Source organism: Aethalodelphis obliquidens, unplaced genomic scaffold (genome assembly GCF_003676395.1).
Source record: "Aethalodelphis obliquidens isolate GAN/ISIS:26980383/991018 unplaced genomic scaffold, ASM367639v1 scaffold11, whole genome shotgun sequence".
In the NCBI taxonomy this organism is placed as follows: domain Eukaryota; kingdom Metazoa; phylum Chordata; class Mammalia; order Artiodactyla; family Delphinidae; genus Aethalodelphis; species Aethalodelphis obliquidens.
The window spans coordinates 20,833,269-20,852,161 of record NW_020837955.1 but is presented as its reverse complement, the minus strand read 5'-3'; the positions used below and the strand labels follow the sequence as shown (position 1 = coordinate 20,852,161).

At 48.4% G+C, this 18,893-nt stretch overlaps 1 protein-coding gene across 10 annotated transcripts in view; it reads left to right on the top strand.

Moving 5' to 3' along the window:
* Nucleotides 1-18,893, top strand: part of SH3PXD2A (SH3 and PX domains 2A) — a 241,562-nt gene that overhangs the window by 34,921 nt on the left and 187,748 nt on the right. The window lies entirely within an intron of this gene.

The following is an 18,893-nucleotide window of genomic DNA, read 5'->3' as shown; positions in this document are numbered from 1 at the left end:
TGTGTGTGTGTGTGTGTGTGTGTGTGCTTGCGTGCAGCTGTGAGAGAGCCCCAGGATTCCTGTGGGGGCTTGGGCTGCTAGGGGTTATATCTGTGTAGGAAGCATCCTATTAGAGAGTGTATTCCAATTAACAGATTTACTAAAGTTGCTTTTGTGCACAGTATGTAAGACACCCAGAAAAGGTCAATTTTCTATTTCCCAGGATAAGTAGCTATCAAAATAAATAAGAAAGATGAAGTCAATAATAATATAACAATTATTGGAAGTCCAATAATTTTGGACTTCCCTGGTGGCGCAGTGGTTAAGAATCCGCCTGCCAATGCAAGGGACACGGGTTCGAGCCCTGGTCCGGGAAGATCCCACATGCTGCGGAGTAACTACGCCCGTGAGCCACAACTACTGAGCCTGCGCTCTAGACCCCGCGAGCCACAACTACTGAGCCTGAGTGCCACCACTACTGAAGCCCGCGTGCGCTAGAGCCCGTGCTCTGCAACAAGAGAAGCCACCACAGTGAGAAGCCCGTGCACCGCAACAAAGAGTAGCCCCCGCTCGCCGCAACTAGAGAAAGCCTGCGCACAGCAACGAAGACCCAACGCAGCCAAAAATAAATAAATAAATTTACTTATTTTTTAAAATAATAATAATAATATAACAATAACAGATTTACCACTTGTATTTGGAGCTGGCCACTGGCAGTTGTGCAGGTGGCACTGAGCCTTCTCTGGCACTGCCACTGGAGGAAGCCAGGAGATAAAAGAGCGACCATACACACTGGGTGTTTGCTGAGGGCCAGGCACGTGCTAAGCACTTTGCGTACATTTTAGTCATCACTCAAACTGTCCAAGGCCTGTCCTCTTATTACCCTCGGTTTACAGGCAAGGAAATGGAGGCTCAGAGAAATGAGATAATTTGTCCACCAAATTTTCTTACACCACACAAGAGGCAAAGCTAGGATTTAGTACTGGAAGCTGTTGGACACCACCCATTGGACTTGCCTGTCTTTTCTTGCCAGCCTGACCCACCCTCGGTTAAAGCTGGAGGGAGATTCCACGTAGAGGTTGGAAGAGGACAAGCCCGCAGTGTTCTGGCCGAGCGTCCCAGCCCCCCGGCCCCCCTCTGCAGCCCAGCTGGCATCTCAGAAGACAGGGCTGGGAGGGGTGGGCCCTTATTTGGGGCTTTGGTGTGCGGCCTGGGAGGGCTGGAATCTATAGCTCACGCCTTTCCCTGCATGGGCCTGGGTGTGAGCTAGGGTGTTGGGGTGGGGGGCCTGCTCTCCGGGGGTGGGCTCTGGCCAAGTGAAACAGGCTGAGGTCACAGGGAGGGGGCAGCCCTCCCGGAGGGAATGCCTGGATGACGTGACTTTGGGGGCGCTGGGGGAGGAGGCCGGCTGTGTGTTTCTCGTCTCACCTCCATGCCTCGGCCAGATGGGAATCGGTGCGGGAAGCCGAGCCAGATGCAGCCTCTGGCAGTCTCCCCTGGCCGCGTGCGTGGCTCTTCTCCAGCCGGCTTGGCAGGCCTCTCCACCTCCTCCCCGAGGGGCCCAGGCAGCAAATGACGTCCTGCAGTTGGCTGTGGCAGAGCAGGGGTCTCCTCTGGCCACGCAGCTTGCAGAGGCAGGGAGAAGCGGGTCGGGGCCCAAAAGACGTGACCTGGTACCCCCTTCCCTCGTCCCAAATGGCTCTGTCTTCTGAGCCAAGTTTGGGGGAGGGAGGGGAGGTTTATAAGGTTTGCTGTCAGATCTGGAGCCTGGGAGCTAAGAGAACATAAAACAAAGCCTCTGACTTCGACTGCTTTGTCCCTCTCCTTTTGCAAAGCTGCTTATGCTTTCTCTCCATTGACAGTCTCTAGGTGTCAGTCATTCTTTGCACTGTCCACCAGTGAGCAGCAAAGCACCTCGTGCACTGCCAGGACCTGGGGTCTACCCGCTCCCAACTCTGAGTTCTGTCCCAGTCATTCCATGTCATCCTGACTGTGGTCCATCTGGGCTCCCAGAAGCTTTGGGGCGGGATTTCTCAGTCTCCAAGTGTCCCTTCCCAGACCCCATTTCCCTGCCCCTGGCTCAGGGACCCCTCTGCTCCTCCGGGGCTCCTCCATCCTCATCTCTTCCTCCCTATCTCCTTAGATCTCCCCACACCTGTCCTTCCGTCCTTCTCCAATCCCCAAACCATTCCAAGTTTCTCACCCAAAAAACACTTCAGCTTGCCCTCTGTTTCTCTGCCTTCCTCCCTTCCACTGCTCTTCTGCCCCCATCTTTCCTCCAGCCTCAGAGCCAGGGACTCTTCACTCATCTCCTGCCACTCACTGCCTTGGACTTCAGGCTGCAGCCACCCCACCTGTTCCTGGTTCTCTACCCAGCTCAGGCTATGGTACACCACCCCTCCCAGCTTTGGTCTGTGCCCTTTCTTCTGCTTAAGATTCCCTTCCGCCACCACCGCCCTTGCCCTCACCTCTTTGCTCAGCTTACCTTCTTCATCTTTCACCCTTCACCCCACCTTCAGGACCACCTCCTCCAGGAAGCTCTCTTGGCTTGGTGCCTCTCCTCTGTGTTCCCCCAGGGTCATGTACATTTCTCAGTCTAGCCTCCACAGCAAATTAGCCATTAGTGCCGCTCTTTCTCACAGTCTGGGAGCTTTCTGGGGCCAGGACGATATTTTATTTGACTTTGGGTTGCCAGTGTCTAGTGAGGAGCTTAGCACACAGTAAGCACTTGATACTTCCTTACGGGACTGAACAGCATTTTATCAGACAGAAACGACGTCTTTATTGAGGATCTACCACGTGCCCAATATCCTCAGGTATTATAGGGAAAACAAGGGAAGTCAGGATAAAACACTTGCTTTCCAGGAGTTTGTGACCCTGTTGAGGGCAGATCTGGGAACAGGTTTGGGGAATGGCTGCATATGAAATTGGCAATCTGGGTCTCTGGTGCTGAAGTGGACGCTGTAGCTACGGGGTGCCCTTAAGAGTTTTGGAAAAGGGGGAGAAGACTGTGGGCAGAGGGGCTATGAGGCCTGGAGGGGGGCAAGGGCTGGGTGGGATCAGATGAAAGGAGGCTGGGCCAAACTCCGGGGTCAGGACCGTGAGCAAACGGAGAAACATGTTTCTAGAGAAGGTGAGCAGATTCACCCAGTTCTGCAATTACTCTCTGTGGGCGCTTCCAGCGTCGAAGTTTAAGTGCAGTTTCCTTATTCTGGAAGCCAAACAGGAGCTGATGGCGTTCCCAGTTTTGCTGCTTGACTGGGAAAGTTTTACTGCGCGCCAGGCTCTGCTGGGGCCAGTGAACTCTCCAGGCAAGGAGAGGAGGATGTTTCCGGCTTTGGGTCTTCTAGTCATCATTGGAAGAGAACTCGGTCTCTTCTTGCTGAGCCTGGGAAACCAGGTGCATTTTAAAGTAGGCTTTCTCCTTAATCAGTCAGGTACACCTACTATGTGCCAGGGTTGGTGATCTGCACCATGGGGGTCACAGAGGCCCAGGATTCGTTTCCTCCAAGACTAATGGATGTGACATGACCCCTACCTACACAAGCCTGCTGTGTACCAGATGAAGGGGCAGAGGGAGCACCAGGGCTGAGGCAGTCCAAGGAGGCTTCTAGGAGACGGTGGGTCTTGATTGAACCTTGGAGAAATTAGACAGGCTGAAAGGTTAGAGAGATGGAGCCTTTTCTGCCAAAATCTTCTTAACTGAGAGTGACATCTTTTCCATTCAAATATTTTCAAAACTGCTTTATTGAGATATAATTCACATACCATACAATTTACCCATTTAAAGCATACAATTCAGTGGTTTTCAGTATATTCCCAGATAATGGGTAACCGTCACCACAGTCAACTTCAGAACATTTTCACCATCCCCAAAAGTAACCCCATTAGCAGTTGCTCCCCATTTCCCCCAGTGTTGCCACCCCCAGCCCTCAGCAACCACTAATCTAGTTCTGTCTCTAGAGATTTGTCTATTCTGGGAATTTCGTATAAATGGAATAATATAATATGTGGTCTTTTGTGTCTGGCTTCTTTCACTTAGCGTGACGTTTTCAAGGTTCATCCATGTTGTAGCATATACTGGTACTTTATTCCTTTTTATGACTGAATAATATTTCATCGTGTGGCTATTATAGCACACATCATATCCTCAGGTATTATAGGGAAAACAAGGGAAGTCAGGATAAAACACTTGCTTTCAAGGGGTTTGTGACCCTGTTGAGGGCAGATCTGGGAACAGGTTTGGGGAATGGCCACATGAAATTGGCAATCTGGGTCTCTGGTGCTGAAGTGGACGCTGTAGCTATGGGGTGCCCTTAAGAGTTTTGGAAAAGGGGAACAAAATTACATCATTTTGTTTATCCATTCATTAGTTGCAGAACATTTGGGTTGTTTCCACCTTTGGGTTACTATGTAATATATATATATATATATATATATGTATAATATTTTGTAATACAGTGCTGCTGTGAACATTCACATAGAAGTTTTGGTGTGGACGTGAGTTTTCATTTCTCTTGGGAAGATACTTTGGAATACAATTGCTGGGTCATATGGTAACTCTGTGTTTAACCATTTGAGGAACTGCCAGACTGTTTTCCAAAGCAGCTGCACTATTTTACATTCCCACCAGCAATGTATGGAGGTTTTAATTTCCCTACATCCTTGCCAACACTTACTATTATCTGTCTGTTTGACTATAGCCATCCTAGTGGATGTGAAATGGTACTTCATTATAGTTTTGATTTGCATTTCCCTGATGGCTAACGCTGTTCAGCATCTCTTCCTGTGCTTATTGGCCATTTGTATATCTTCTTTGGAGAAAAGTCTATTTGGATCCTTTGCCCATTTTTAAGTTGTGTTATTTGTCTTTTAGAGTTAAAAGAGTTCTTTATATATTCTAGATACAAGTCCCTTATCATATACATGGATTGCAAATATTTTCTCCCATTCTGTAGACTGTCTTTTCACTTTCTTGCTGGTGTCTTTTGAAGCACAAAAGTATTTAATCTTGATGAAGTCCAATTTATCTATTTCTTTTTTTTTTATTGCTGTAATTTTAGTGTCATATCTTAGAAACCATTGACTAGTCCAAGGTCATAAAGATTTGCACCTATATTTTCTTCTAAGGCTTTTATAGTTTTATCACTCACATTGAGGTATTTGATCCATTTGGGGTTAATTTTTGTATATGATGTGAGGTAGGGCTCCTTTCCAATTTTGGACGGAGTCAAACTGAGATCCCACCCACCCCCCCAGCTGGTGAGTAGTACTTTGCTCTTTGCATTTAGATCTCAGCTCAAACATTTTCTCCGGAGAGAAGTCTTACCTGACCATCTGTCTGAACTAGCCACCTCCCCTGCAGTTAGTTTTGGTCACTGCACTCCATTTTATTGGACCATCAGAAACAATTATATGTGTGTCTGATGCTCCATGAAGACAGACTGTCTGGCTCACTGCTGGTGTGTCCAGCACCTAGTGCAGAGCCTGACACTCAGCTGGTTCTCAGGATGATTTTTTGTGAGTGGAAGACTTTTTGGTAAAGGAGCTGTATTCCCAGTGTATTTTGCTAACTTTCTAAGTGTTTCTGGCCTCCTGCAGTTGGAAGTTAGAGGGCTGAGTGGAAATGGGTTTCCCAGCAATATCACAGCAGACAGGTGGTCACTCATCTCCTGCCCTGATGGTCCCATTACTTCACAGGACAGCCCCTTCCATCCTTGGGCAGCTCTGGTTGACAAGTTCTTCCTGACTTTGGGCAAGACCTGCTTTTCCATCATTTACACTCCCTGTCCGCCACCTTCCTTTGGGTACAACTGGAGCTGACCCTCCCATACTGATAGTCCTTTAAATATTTGAAACCAGCTGTTGTGTGTCTCTTAAATGCCTTCTCTGGGTTCAGCACCTCTAATTCTTTCCGCTCTTTCTCCTGGAGGTGAAAAGGGCTGGACTTTGACCCCTGAGTCACTGATATAGGCCCCATGGAGGTGGGGACAGCCACAGGCTGCCGAAGAAAGTGAAGGCACAGCCACAGCTCACAACAAGTGAACCCCCGTCTCCTTGTTTTCTTTTCCCCATTTGAGCTGGTGAATTCCAAAACTGGAGGCAGAATTTTGAGAAAAAGCACTGAATACAAATTCCCTAACTGGACCTCTTGAAGGCAGAGCTGACTCTTACTAGCACAAATTACACTATAATACTGCTTTCTACTTAAAGAGTAGTTTTTTCAGCTAGTCCAGTGGTCTTTTTGGTATTGGTCCACCTTGAGTGGTTCTCAACCTGTAACAACTTGTAGACTTACCTGGGAGCTCTGAAAACTACCAATGTCCACTCCAACTTCCTGGATTCTAATTTAAATGGTATACAGTAGGGTTGGCAGGCAGTATTTTTTTAATATATAAATTTATTTATCTATTTTTGGCTGCGTTGGGTCTTTGTTGCTGCGAGCTGGCTTTCTCTCTAGTTGCTGAGAGCAGGGGCTATTCTTTGTTGCCACGCACGGGCTCTAGGTGCACAGGCTTCAGTAGTTGTAGTACGCGGGCTCTAGAGTGCAGGCTCAGTAGTTGCGGCACATGGGCTTAGTTGCTCCGCGGCATGTGGGATCTTCCCGGACCAGGGCTTGAACCTCTGTCCCCTGCATTGGCAGGCAGATTCTTAACCACTGCGCCACCAGGGAAGTCCCAGCAGACAGTATTTTTAAAGCACTCCAGGTGATGGTATATGTAGACAGTGTTGCAGACCTTGGCTTCAAGAGCTCAACATTGAACTTGAAATCCCCTACCTACCCAAGAATGAAGACATATTGGATGTTGGCAGAATATCTAGGAGCTGGCGCTAGCCAAGGGACAGGCTAAAAGAACACAATTGTTTTGTAAGATGGAAATCTTATTTAAAATTTTGAAAGCCAGGGCTTCCCTGGTGGCTCAGTGGTTAAGCCAATGCAGGGGACATGGGTTCAAGCCCTGGTCTGGGAAGATCCTACATGCCGTGGAGCAACTAAGCCTGTGCGCCACAACTACTGAGCCGGCGCTCTAGAGCCCGCAAGCTACAACTACTGAACCTGTGTGCCACAACTACTGAAGCCCGCGCACCTAGAGCCCATGCTCTGCAGCAAGAGAAGCTGCCGCAATGAGAAGCTCGCACACCACAACGAAGAGTAGCCCCCGCTCGCCGCAACTAGAGAAAGCCCGCGCACAGCAATGAAGACCCAACGCAGCCAAAAGTAAATAAATAAAATAGATACAACATTAAAGAAATAAAAAATGTTTAAAAAAATAAATTCTGAAAGCCAAACATAGTCAAAAGAAATAAAATAATTGAGAAATGTATAAAGTGAAACTTCGATTTCTCCTTAACCCAAGTAACCACGATTATCAGTTTGTTACATTTTTCCAGATATGTAAAATGTACATGTATGTGCTCATGCACAAACCCCCATACACACCTCCCCCGAAATCTAACTGTATTGTATACATACTGTTTTGTAATCTGTTTTATTCTTTTCTCGATATACTGTGAACATTTTCCCTTAATGACACAGAAAGAGCCCCCTTATCTTTAACAGGTGTAGAATCATAATTTATTTGACCATTTTTTAAATCGATAGACAGTCAACATTCCTCATTTTTTGCTGTTCCAAACAGCACTGCATGAACATCTTTATGTATATAAACACACACACACACACACACACACATAGACGCACACATCCACACACTTGGGTGGATAAATTCTTAGAGGTAAAATTGCTGAGTCAAAGGGAATGCTGGTTTGGGGCAGATATTACCAAAATGCTCTCCAAAAAGATTGTTCCAGTCTACCCCGTGCAACAAAATTCCTAGTGACAGCAATTCTCCTTGTGTCAAAAGTCGAGCTTTGCTGAGCACAGCAGAGAGGAAGGTGTGAGTGTGTCAGATGGCGGGGAGGAAAAGGTGGGGTCACTTCCCCTGCAGGCTGTGTGTGAAGGAGGCCGCTGGCCTCTGGCCTTGCCTGCCTGCTGTGTTTCCCAGGAAGAGGAAACCAAGCTGTGTGTGTTAACCTTTGCCTTGCTCCCCAGGGTGTGACGGGGGAACGGGGCATGGTCACAGGATGTGTGTGTCCAGGTCAGCAGGCCTGGGTCAGTCATTGATTTGGGAGTGTGTGGGGCTAGAATCCTTCTTTCCAACCCTTTCCTAGATCCTCTGGGCTGCGTCCAAGCCCCTTGGAAGCCCAGGAGCGTGATCCTTTCTGCGGTTTGGGAGAGGATATGTTTGTTTAAGGTTTCCAGGACTCTAGCTCCTGAATGTCAATATGCATGTAGAGTTTTTCTCAATTTGCACAGTTGGGAGAGCCTCCTTCCTCTGGCCTGGACACCCTGCCACCCTCTCTGGGCTCCTGGGCATTACCCAAGACATCCATGCCCACCAATTGCTGGGCCTCTCCATTAGAGCACCTGCTGATTCAAGGTGGTCAGACACATTTTCTCTGATAAGCTGGCTTGGGAACAGAGGGAGGTGGCAGGGCTGGAGGGAGGGAGGTACAAAGGTTCAACCACATGCCCTCAGGTACTCTAGAGAGCGAGCAGTGGGGACCACACCCAGAGCCCTAGAAACCACAATGCCTTCCTTTCTTGACTCTGGGCTCATTGGTGTCTCCAGGAAATTCTAGGGAAGAGGCTAAAACTCCAAGAGTGCAGAAGACTGCGCTAGGCACTTTGAAGGGTATGGCGGGGAAGAGAGGTGACGTTTATTGAGCAGCTACAGTGTCCCAGGCTCCGTGGTTGTGCTTTGCTTGTGTTCTCATTAATCTTCACAGTGAAGCAGGTGTTACCACCCCCATTTTATAGATGGGGGAGTGGAGGCTCAGAGAGAGTAACAACTTTTCATGTAGTCAATCGGATTTTTTTTTTTTTTTTTGCCACACCAAGAGGCATGTGGGATCTTAGTTCCCCCACCAGGGATTGAACCCATGCCCCCTGCAGTGGAAGGGTGGAGTCTTAACCACTGGACTGCCAAGGAAGTCCCTAGCCAATCAGATTGATTCTAAACTGTGCAAAATAGAGTGCTGGTCCCCATAGAGGGCTCCTTACCCCCTGCCTCAGGGTGGCCTCAGTACTGACTGATGGGTCACCTACATGTGGAGCAGCCACCTGACAGAGCAAATCCTTGTGACAGGGGCTCTGCCTGGCTCCAGGCAGTCTGGTGTAGTTATCAGAGGACGAAGTGGTTGGGCTACGGCAGTCAACACTGCATTTGAACCTGAGCTCCATCACCTGCCATGGGACCTCAGGTAGATCAGTTATTTCTTGAGGTCTCTTCATTTGTCAACTGGAGACAATAACACTTTTCTCACAGAATCAATGTAAGGATTAAGTGAGATCATCTGGATAAAGTGCGTAGCAAGGCCTGGAATGCAATAAGTGATCAATAAACAGACGAGGCTATTATTTTTGTTCCTAATGAAACCACTAGTTCCTGCATTTAAGAAAAAGGTTTGTAGAAAACTGGCTCTTCCTGCTGTTTCTGTCCTAGTTCTGGTGACTAAGGGCAGAGCTTCGACATCTGAATCTTTTTTAAGGTCCACATAGGGTTTGTAAATCCTGGGAGCTCCTACTTTGCACACTCATTTCCTGTCCAGGAAACATGAAAAAAAAAAAAAGAAGAAAAAAAGCCTCCGACCCCGAGGGGCTTGCTGCAGCCCGTCCATCCTTTCAGCGGGGTGCTCCTGAGGATGGCCATTGTTTCCCAGCCCTGGGCAGCACAGTTATTTTTGCTCTTCTACTTTCCCAGGCCAGGCTTGTTATTAGTAGTGGGATGTGTGTGTGTGTGTGTGTGTGTGTGTGTGTGTGTGTGTTACCCTGCCCATCTGTGTCCCTGTTTCTCATATCCTGCTCCCCTCCTACTCCTATTCCTGGTGTCATGATCCAAGTCTCAGGACAAATGGAAAGAAGTCAGTTCACCCCACCCCCTTCCTGAGTATCTAAATAGCAAAGGTTCACTGGGCGCTTCCCATGTGCCAGGCCCTGTGCTGGGCGCCCCCATGTGCTTCATCACATTTAACGGGAAGATCCCTTTATAAACCACACTTTGCAGCTAAGGAGACCCTGACTCAGAAAGGCTAAGACACATGCCTAAGCCCACACAGCAGAGAAATGTTGAAGCTAAAATTTAAATCCACCAAATGCTTTCAAAGCCGTCTTCCTCCTCCATGATGCCAATGCTGCCTGTGGTCCTTCCTGAGCCTCACTTTTTGGCATCCCATCACTCCATCTTATGCTGTTTCCCTACTTGGTTTGTCAGTGTGAGTCTGGCTGCCACAGCTGAGCTGTAAGGGCCTGGAGGTCGGGGACTTTGCCTCATCTTTAGAGTGGCACAAAACCAGGCACCAGGCAAGCACTCGCTCGACATTAGCTGGTTACTTCGTTCCTTCACTTACTTAGGGGACATTAAATGAGTGCGTCGTAGGTGGAAAGTGTCTTGCTGGGCGTTAGGATGCCATAATCTGCCTTCAGGGAGCTTGTGTTCTAATGGGGAGATGCAGGGTTAGATCACAAATCCTCACAACAGCCCCACAGTGAAGTAACCACTGTTATCCCCATCTTGCAGAGGAATAAATGGAGGCAACAGCAATATGGACGCTTCCTCCAAACCCTCTTGCCTATGCATTGCCCTCAAAATTAAATAAACAATTGAGGCCCATGATTCATGCAAACGATGGCAGGCCCTGAGTGTGATGAGTACCGACCAAACACTCTTGAAGGTGTTTGATACAGTTTAAGAGCCTGCTGAGTATCCCCTCCTCCAAATCCCCTTAAAAGCCCTTTTTCCAAATGCAAATCAAAACCACAATGAGGTATCACTTCACACCTGTCAGAATGGCTATTATCAAAAAGACAACAAATAAGTGTTGGCGAGGATGTGGAGAAACAGGAATACCTCATGCCTCGTTGGTGGGGAGGTAAATTGGTGCAGCCACTTTGGAAAGCAGTGTGGAGGTTCCTCAAAAAATTAAAAATAGAGCTACCATATGATCCAGCAATTCCACTTCTGGGTATTTATCTGAAGAAAACGAAAACAGTAATTAGAAAAGATACATGCACCCTTATGTTCACTGCAGCATTATTTACAATAGCCAAGATAGGGAAGCAACCTAAGTGCCTATCAACAGATGACTATCAACAGATGACTAGATAAAGAATATGTTTTAGGGCTTCCCTGGTGGCGCAGTGGTTGAGAGTCCGCCTGCCGATGTAGGGGACACGGGTTCGTGCCCCGGTCCGGGAAGATCCCACATGCCGCGGAGCGGCTGGGCCTGTGAGCCATGGCCGTTGAGCCTGCGCGTCCGGAGCCTGTGCTCCGCAGCGGGAGAGGCCACAACAGTGAGAGACCCGCGTACCGCAAAAAAAAAAAAAAAAGAATATGTTTTATATATAAATACACACACACACACATATATAAAATGGAATGTTACTCAGCCATAAAGAGAATGAAAAAATATATGATATATAATATAAATAAATATATAATGTAAATTAATGTAATATATATTGGGTTTCCGTATGATGTTATGGAAAAACACGAACGAACCCTTTGGCCAACCCAGTATTTACTCAGCCATAAAGAGGATGAAAATGAAATCTTACCATTTGTGACAACATGGATGGACCTAGTGGGTATTATGCTAAGTGAAATAAGATGGAGAAAGACAAATACTGTATGATTTCACTTATATGTGGAATCTAAAAAACAAAACAATGAACAAACAACAGAAACAGAGTCATAGATACAGAAAACAAACAGGTGGTTGCCAGAGGGGAAGGGATGGGGAGAGGAGAAAAATAGGTGAGAGAGATTAAGAAGTACAAACTTTCAGCTGCAAAATAAATGAATCACAGGTATGAAATTACAGCATAGTAAATATAGTCAATAATTGTGTAATACCTTTGTATGCTGACAGATGGTAACTAGACTTATTGCGGTGATAATTTTGAAATGTGTAGAAATATCGAATCACTGTATTGTGTACCAGGAAGTAAAGTAGTGTTGTAGGTCAATTATACTTCATAAACAAACAAACTCGTAGAAAAAGAGATCAGATTTCTGGTTACCAGAGGAGGGTAGGTAGAGGGGGAATTGGATGAAAGGTACAAATTCCCAGTTCCATGATAAATAAGTACTAGTGATATAATGTTCAACATGATAAATATAATTAACACAGCTGTACGTTTTATATGAAGGTTGTTAAGAGTAAATCCTAAGAGTTCTCATCACAAGGAAAAACATTTTCTATTTCTTTGATATTATATCTATATTACATGATGGATGTTCACTACACTTACTGTGGCAGTCATTTCATGATGTATCTAAGTCAAATCATTAGGCCGTACACCTTAAATTTAGACCGTGTTGTATGTCAGTTATATCTCAATGAACCTGGAAGGAAAAAAGCTCTTTTCCCAGATGAGAACCATTTGACGCAGGCCTGCAGTGACGGCATCTGTGTTTGGAGGGGATTGGTGGATCGTGGTTCTGGGAGGAGCCTCCTGCTGGCCACACACCCTGTCTCTGGCCGAGCCTTTCTGAGGTTTGCTTCTGCTGCATTTGCTGTGACTGCTCCATAAACATGAGGTCCAGAGCGAGCCTGAACAGGGTGCTCTGAGGTCTGAAAGGCTCCACCGCCTGGTCATTAACCCTGTAGTGGATGTGTGTGTGTGTGTGTGTGTGTGTGTGTGTGTGTGTGTGTGCTGGGGTGGAGGTTACCCCCCAAGTCCAGACTTCTAAGTGCTGCTTGTTCCCCAAATTTGCAGTGTCACTACCCTTCCCACCCCAAGAACAATCACCCACCCCAGAGGAAATGTCAGAATTTAAAAGGACCACACCCCGAGGGTGCTCAGAAACTTTATCCAGGTGGCCACAGGCCATTGAACTTAATTTTGCTGGCAGGGTTTTGGGTTGGCAAAGACCTTTGCACTGACCGGATGTATTTTATATTCTGCCCCTTGGCCACTGGGGATTTGCTTCTGGAGTGGGGGGCAGTCCCCAAGGGTTGCTGCTAGCGACTTCTTTGGTTCTTCAAACCCAATGGATTTTCACTCATGAGCCAGCCAGTCGTATTTCAGTGTGCCCAGCGGACTGGCAGGCCCAGGGCACCGCAGGGGGTCGGGGAACACAGCTGCTGCCCATGGGGAGACCTGGGAGGACATAGTGGCCCACGTGAAATAGACAGGGACACAGCACGTGTCCAGTGCTGGGTCTTTCTGAGCCAACAATTAGAAAACAAAGGCAGATCTAATAACTGGCTAGTTGTGAAAAACAGACTGTGAGCACAAGAGATGGCCCCAGACCTGCTAGGCTGGTGGGCCCAGGTCAGGTGATGAAATCTGGGGAGCTTTCAGTTTGGGTGCGGCCAAGTGTTGTCAAGATGGGTCTTTGATACCGGGGCCCCTGCTGCTTATTGGTGGGGGGGGCCAGTGGGCCCCAGCAGGGAGGAGAAGGGGCATCAGCCCAGCATTTGGTGGGGCTACTTGCTCTGGGAGCAGCAGCCCTGGGGTCCTCCGCCCTGCTGGGTGGTCTGCATTTGAGGATCAGCCTGGCCTAATTTGGGACTCCCCTGCCCATGATAGGACTTAGTAGATGGGGCCCTTTGAATAGAAGGTTAGAGCCTATTGGTACCTTAGGGCTGCCATCATCTTCTTGGGGAAGAACGTGATGAACTTCTCCAGTAGGAAGCCAGAGAAGCGATCATGTCCCTAAATGTAAACTCCCCTTTACCGGCTGTTGGAATGCGTTCATTCAGACTTCTGAACAGTCCATCTCAAACATTAAGCATCCCTCCATCTAGAAGATTTGGGAAAGTTGAGGAGCTGGGTCCTGAGAAGATACCGTAACCCCAAGGGCCCTGGAAAGCACTGACAACCTACCCAGGGGACAAGGTGCTGTGTCCTGGCCAGAACCATTCTGTATGCATTAGAAGGAGGTGCTCCTTTATCTGTGTGCCTGCAGCCTGGCGCCAGGGTGCACAGTTTGGGATGCAGAGGATAGGCTAGATTTCGACCCCTGCTTGTCCCGGGCAGTCCTTGGGCAGTGAGCAACTTACACAACTCTATGCGATGGCCCTAGTCCTAGCCAACTGGTCCCACCCTGTGTTGCTGGGAGCCGGTGAAGGAAGATTGTCACTGAGTTTCCATTTGGCCTGGGGCCAGGGGCAGCTGGCAGGGGTCCAGGGGAAAAAGGCCTCCTTAGTAAACTGAGCCACAGTGCCACAAAGATAGAGGATTTCCCCCACGGTCCCTAACTCCTTGTCTCTAACTGTACTTTTCATCAGTACAGGGAGCAATGGGTACTTACTGGCACTTTCTAACTAAACAGGGGCAGGTCCCAGGCCTTCTAGGAATGATTAGGCCGTAACTTTGGGTCATTAATTGGCCACAGCCCAGGTCTGATCATGGACCTCCCTCCATGGAAACTGGGCTGGGCTTCATTCTCTGCTCTGGCGCTGAGCTGCGGGTCTGATCTGCATCAAGGCCACTTCCTTGTTGAAAGGAGCAGGACTTGGAAGTCTCAGAAGCCTCAGACATTTCTGGGCCTAATGAGCTGAGCAGATGGGAGGCAGCCCAAGATGGCCTTGGAACGGGTGGGCTGGCGGGACCGAGGCATCGTGGAGCTTCTGTACTTGTGTCTGTGGTGGAGACCCTCCTCGGAAGAGGGTGAGCCTGGCAGGTGAACTTGAGACTCTGGGGCTTCCTCTCCGGGGGAGGCTGGATGCAATTTCTAGATGCTTGCCATCTGCCTGAAGTGACCAGAGATGGGGTAATAGAATCCATGAGTTTTTAAAATCCAGAAGGAAGGGAAACTCCACCCGGGAAACGTAACTCCAAGTACAGTGTGTGGAAGCAGGTGTTTAATTGCAAACCTTGCTTGGCACCAGCTGCTGGGTAACGTTATCTTGGTCACTCCTGCAGCCAGAGGAGAGTTTATCTGGGGCCCTGACGTAGCCCGGTAAACAGAGCTGGCTTTCTCCAGTGACCTCTGCCCTGTCCCCCTTGCCCTCCACCTGCTCTTTCTCTGCGTTTTATCGCTGGGGGCTCCAGCACAGCCAGCTCAGGGAGGCTTGGGAAACTCTGATTTGGGGATGGGGGCATGTGAGTCGGGCTGGAATTTTGTGTATCATTTGCTCATCTGGAGTGATCATCTAGGATGGTCAAGGTTTGGAAGAAAGCAGACAGGCGTACAGCCCAGATGAGGGAAAGGGGCCTGGAGGTTGCCCACAGATCCTCCGGGCTTACCTCCGGGGAAGTCTCTGACCGGTTCCTCCACTGAGGCTTTACACTGTTTTTCCAGGAGGGTAGGCTGGGGGTGGCGCTGGGAGGCTCTGGCAAATCGCAGAGGTTTGGGAGAACCGGGGGTGGAGGCTCATTTCCCCACCCCCCCGACCCCTACATGTAAGTCACCAGAGGCCTGTCTTCCTTGTGAGTTCAGGTCAAGTGTTAGATAGTGACAATGCCCTGTGACTCTTCAACTGTTTTCAGTAGTCAAGGAAGAAGGACTTTTCTAGGGCAGGTGTACGCTGGTCATGTGCTGATTAGTCCTAGACTAGGAATTAGGAGGTCTGGGTTCCTGTCCCAGCTCCACCACTAACGGGGTGAGCACACCTGCAATGAAACCAACGTAGTGGATCAGGCCCCATAGCCCTGAAGGCTGTGCCCATAGAATAGAGGAAGAGCCTGAGGGTCTGAGAGGCTGGGCTGAGGTCTCACAGCCGATGATAAGGAAGGTCCTAAGAGTGAAACCCGGGAGTGGCTGACTCCAGGCTCTGTGCCTTTTCCTTGGCAAATTTCCATCCTCGGTCCTAGGTTCCTCCTCTGCAAAAGGAGAGGCCTCCCAGCTGCCAGAGGCAGTGAGCCTGTGATTAATTCTCCCTGGGAGGTGAAGGGAAGCCCCTAATTACTAGGGAGGATGGAGCATGGGTCATGTTAAGCCCCAGTTAAGCCCTTCCTCTGGGTCCCACTTGGTTGGCCAGGGAGAAAGACTACTGTCTAATGGCCTGCGAGCGAGTGCAGGCTCTCTCCCGTGAGGACCCGGTCATTTGGGGCCTCCCTACAGTGCATCTGCCTGGGCGGAGGTCAGGAAGGCAGCACCTGTCGTGCACAGCATCTGTGGGAAGGGGAGATGCAGGTGGGAGGGGAGATGTAGCTGGCAGGATTTGGGAGTCAAGGAGCTGGGGGTCAGCAGGGGGGATGGGGTGGGCTATAACCCCTGTGAGAAACCCCAGAGCATCCTGCCACAGTCGGTGAAGCCAGTTGTGTATGAGAGTTTCCTCTGTGTCTGTCTGGTTTTGTAGCATTCTTAACCGCTGACCTCTGTCTGGGCCAAGTTCTATCTCTTCTTGGTCTCAGGCTCTCAGAATTAGCCTTCCTCCCCCATGTTCCTCAAGGGTTGTACAGACTTTTCTGATTACCCAAAACTTTATTTTAAAAAATGCCATTCAGTCCTCATCAAGTAGTTTGATTAAATATCCCCACTCCTGAATTTACATATAGGGAGACAGTCCAGTGTGGTTAAGAGCATAGGGATTAGACTCAGTTGGACCTAGGTTCAATCCTTTGCTCTGTATTTTCCTAGCTGTGTGACCTTGGGCAAGTTATTTGGCTTCTCTGAACCTCAGCTTCCTCTTGTGCAAAATGGGGATCACAATGGTAGCTACCTCTTGGGCTGAAGATTAAACGAGCTAGTGCATATGAGTGCTTTACACTGCTGGCACATAGTAACCATTACCTAAATGGTTTCTACAATTTATTGTGTGAGTTATATGTTTGTATATGTATAAAGCAAAGCATATCCCTATATATTTATTTATGTCAGTTTATTTTGGGCTTGTGAGGGTAGGGATGGCCTTTTCATTTTATGGTCTTTCTTAATTGGGATCACATAAAACATGTCATATCATAAATACCCCATTTCAGGGTGGCAACACTCAGCTGTATTTGCTTTGCTCTATGGCGCTCTCCTTGGGTGTGTTTCAGAACAAACACTCCACACGGCACGAGGCTGACTCTGTGACTTAGAGATCGGAGGGGAGAAGGGACTAGATTCAGAGCTCATTTCTTTGGCTGTTAACTGAGCAGCCAAACATAAAGCCTCATACTCCTGTGTGCAGAACCCTTGCTATGAAGTAAATGTTCGTGCCTTCCCCCTCCCCTCCCCTCAAGTCCACATGTTGAAGCCCAGATCCCCAGTATGATGGTGTCTGAGGTGGGGCCTTTGGGAAGTAATTAGGTTCAGGTGAGGTCACAAGGATGGAGCCCCAATGATGGGATTAGTGCCCTTATAAGAAGAGGAAGGGACTAGAGCTCACTCTGTCTTCAGCATGTGAAGACACAACAGAAGTCAGCCATCTGCAAGCCAGGAGGAAGGTTCTACCAGGAACCTTGATCTGGGACTTCCAGCTTCCATGACTGTGGGAAATAAATGTTGTTGTCTAAGTCACCCATCTATGGAATTATGTTTTAGCAGCCCCAGCAGACCAAGAGAGCCCTGCTCCAGGCATGTGGTGAAGTCAGCCAATCTGATGCCAAGGTTTCCAAATGCTCCTTCTCTTTGCTAATGTTCCCTCCTTCTCACAGTGGCTGTGACCCTGACCTCTCTGGCCACTTTGTTCTTCTCTCTGATGGAGTCCCCTCAGACCTCCTGAATCAGAATCGCTAGGCAGAATCCTGGGAATATGGGTTTTTAGGGAGGTCTGCAGGTGATTCTGGTGGACGGGGCATCCTGGCAGGGGAACCAGTGCTGTGACCTACAGCAGCTCATTCTCCTCTGAGGGAGGAAGCAGGTGGAGGTCTCGCCCACGTCTTAACCCTGGGTCGCCCTCACTTAACGCTGTGCTTGGAGACATCACAACAGGCACTGTGGGGAAGTTCAGCGGAGTAGCCCTGAGGTTGTGTGAGGGGACCCTCCCTCTAACTGAAGCCTCTCCCAGGAAGGCGTGTCTTTGGTGTGAGTTCAGATAAGAGGGACAGAAATGGTGGGAAAAATAGGACAGATTGTGTGGGCCTGGGACTTTCTCTCCTTCTCCAGTTTGGAGTCCCACCCACCTCCTGGGCTAGGTGAGCCTTCCAGAGTGGCCTGGGCAGTAGTCCAGAGCCTGATTGAGCACTGGGAACTGGGGTGACATTGGGAATGGGGTCCTGAAATGCCTTCATTTCAGAAAAGTTTACAAATCTTCCATGTGCTAATTTCTCTCCTGTAAATCTACCTCTCATCCAGAGGGTCAGTTTGGTTGTTCAATGGAGCAGAATGGTTTCTGAGCACCCACTCAGTGCCAGACGCAGAGCTAAGACTTAGGGATACTGGGATGAACCACACATCTCTGAAATGCTTACAGTCTCCTGAAGTGGGTTCAGAGTGTGTTCTGAGGATCAACTGTGGCAGAATGACCTGGAATGGGTTTTTTAAAACATAGATGCCCAATTTCAACAAATGTACCACTCTGGTGAGGGATGTTAGTAATGGGAGAGGCTGTGCATGTGTGGGGGTGGGGATATATAGGAAACCTCTGTACCTTCTGCTCAGTTTTTCTATGAAAATAAAACTGCTCTATAAAAATTGTTAAAAAGAATAAAATGTAGATGCCTGATCCTCTAAAACCCAGGTCTACTTATGCAGAATTTCAGAGGGTGGGGTCCTGACATCTGCAATTTTGGAAGGCCCTTTGCAGAATCTCATTCACCGTAAAGTTTGAGAACCAGTGGAAATAAGCTACTTAAAATTTTAAACAACTCCAAATTTATGTTCATTGTATAAAATACACATAAACAAGAAGAAGAACATTAAAACCACTTGTAACCCTACCCTCCTAAGATAATCATCCTTAGCATTTTATTGAATACCCTTCTAGGTGTGTGTGTGTGTGTGTGTGTGTGTGTGTGTGTGTGTGTGTGTGTG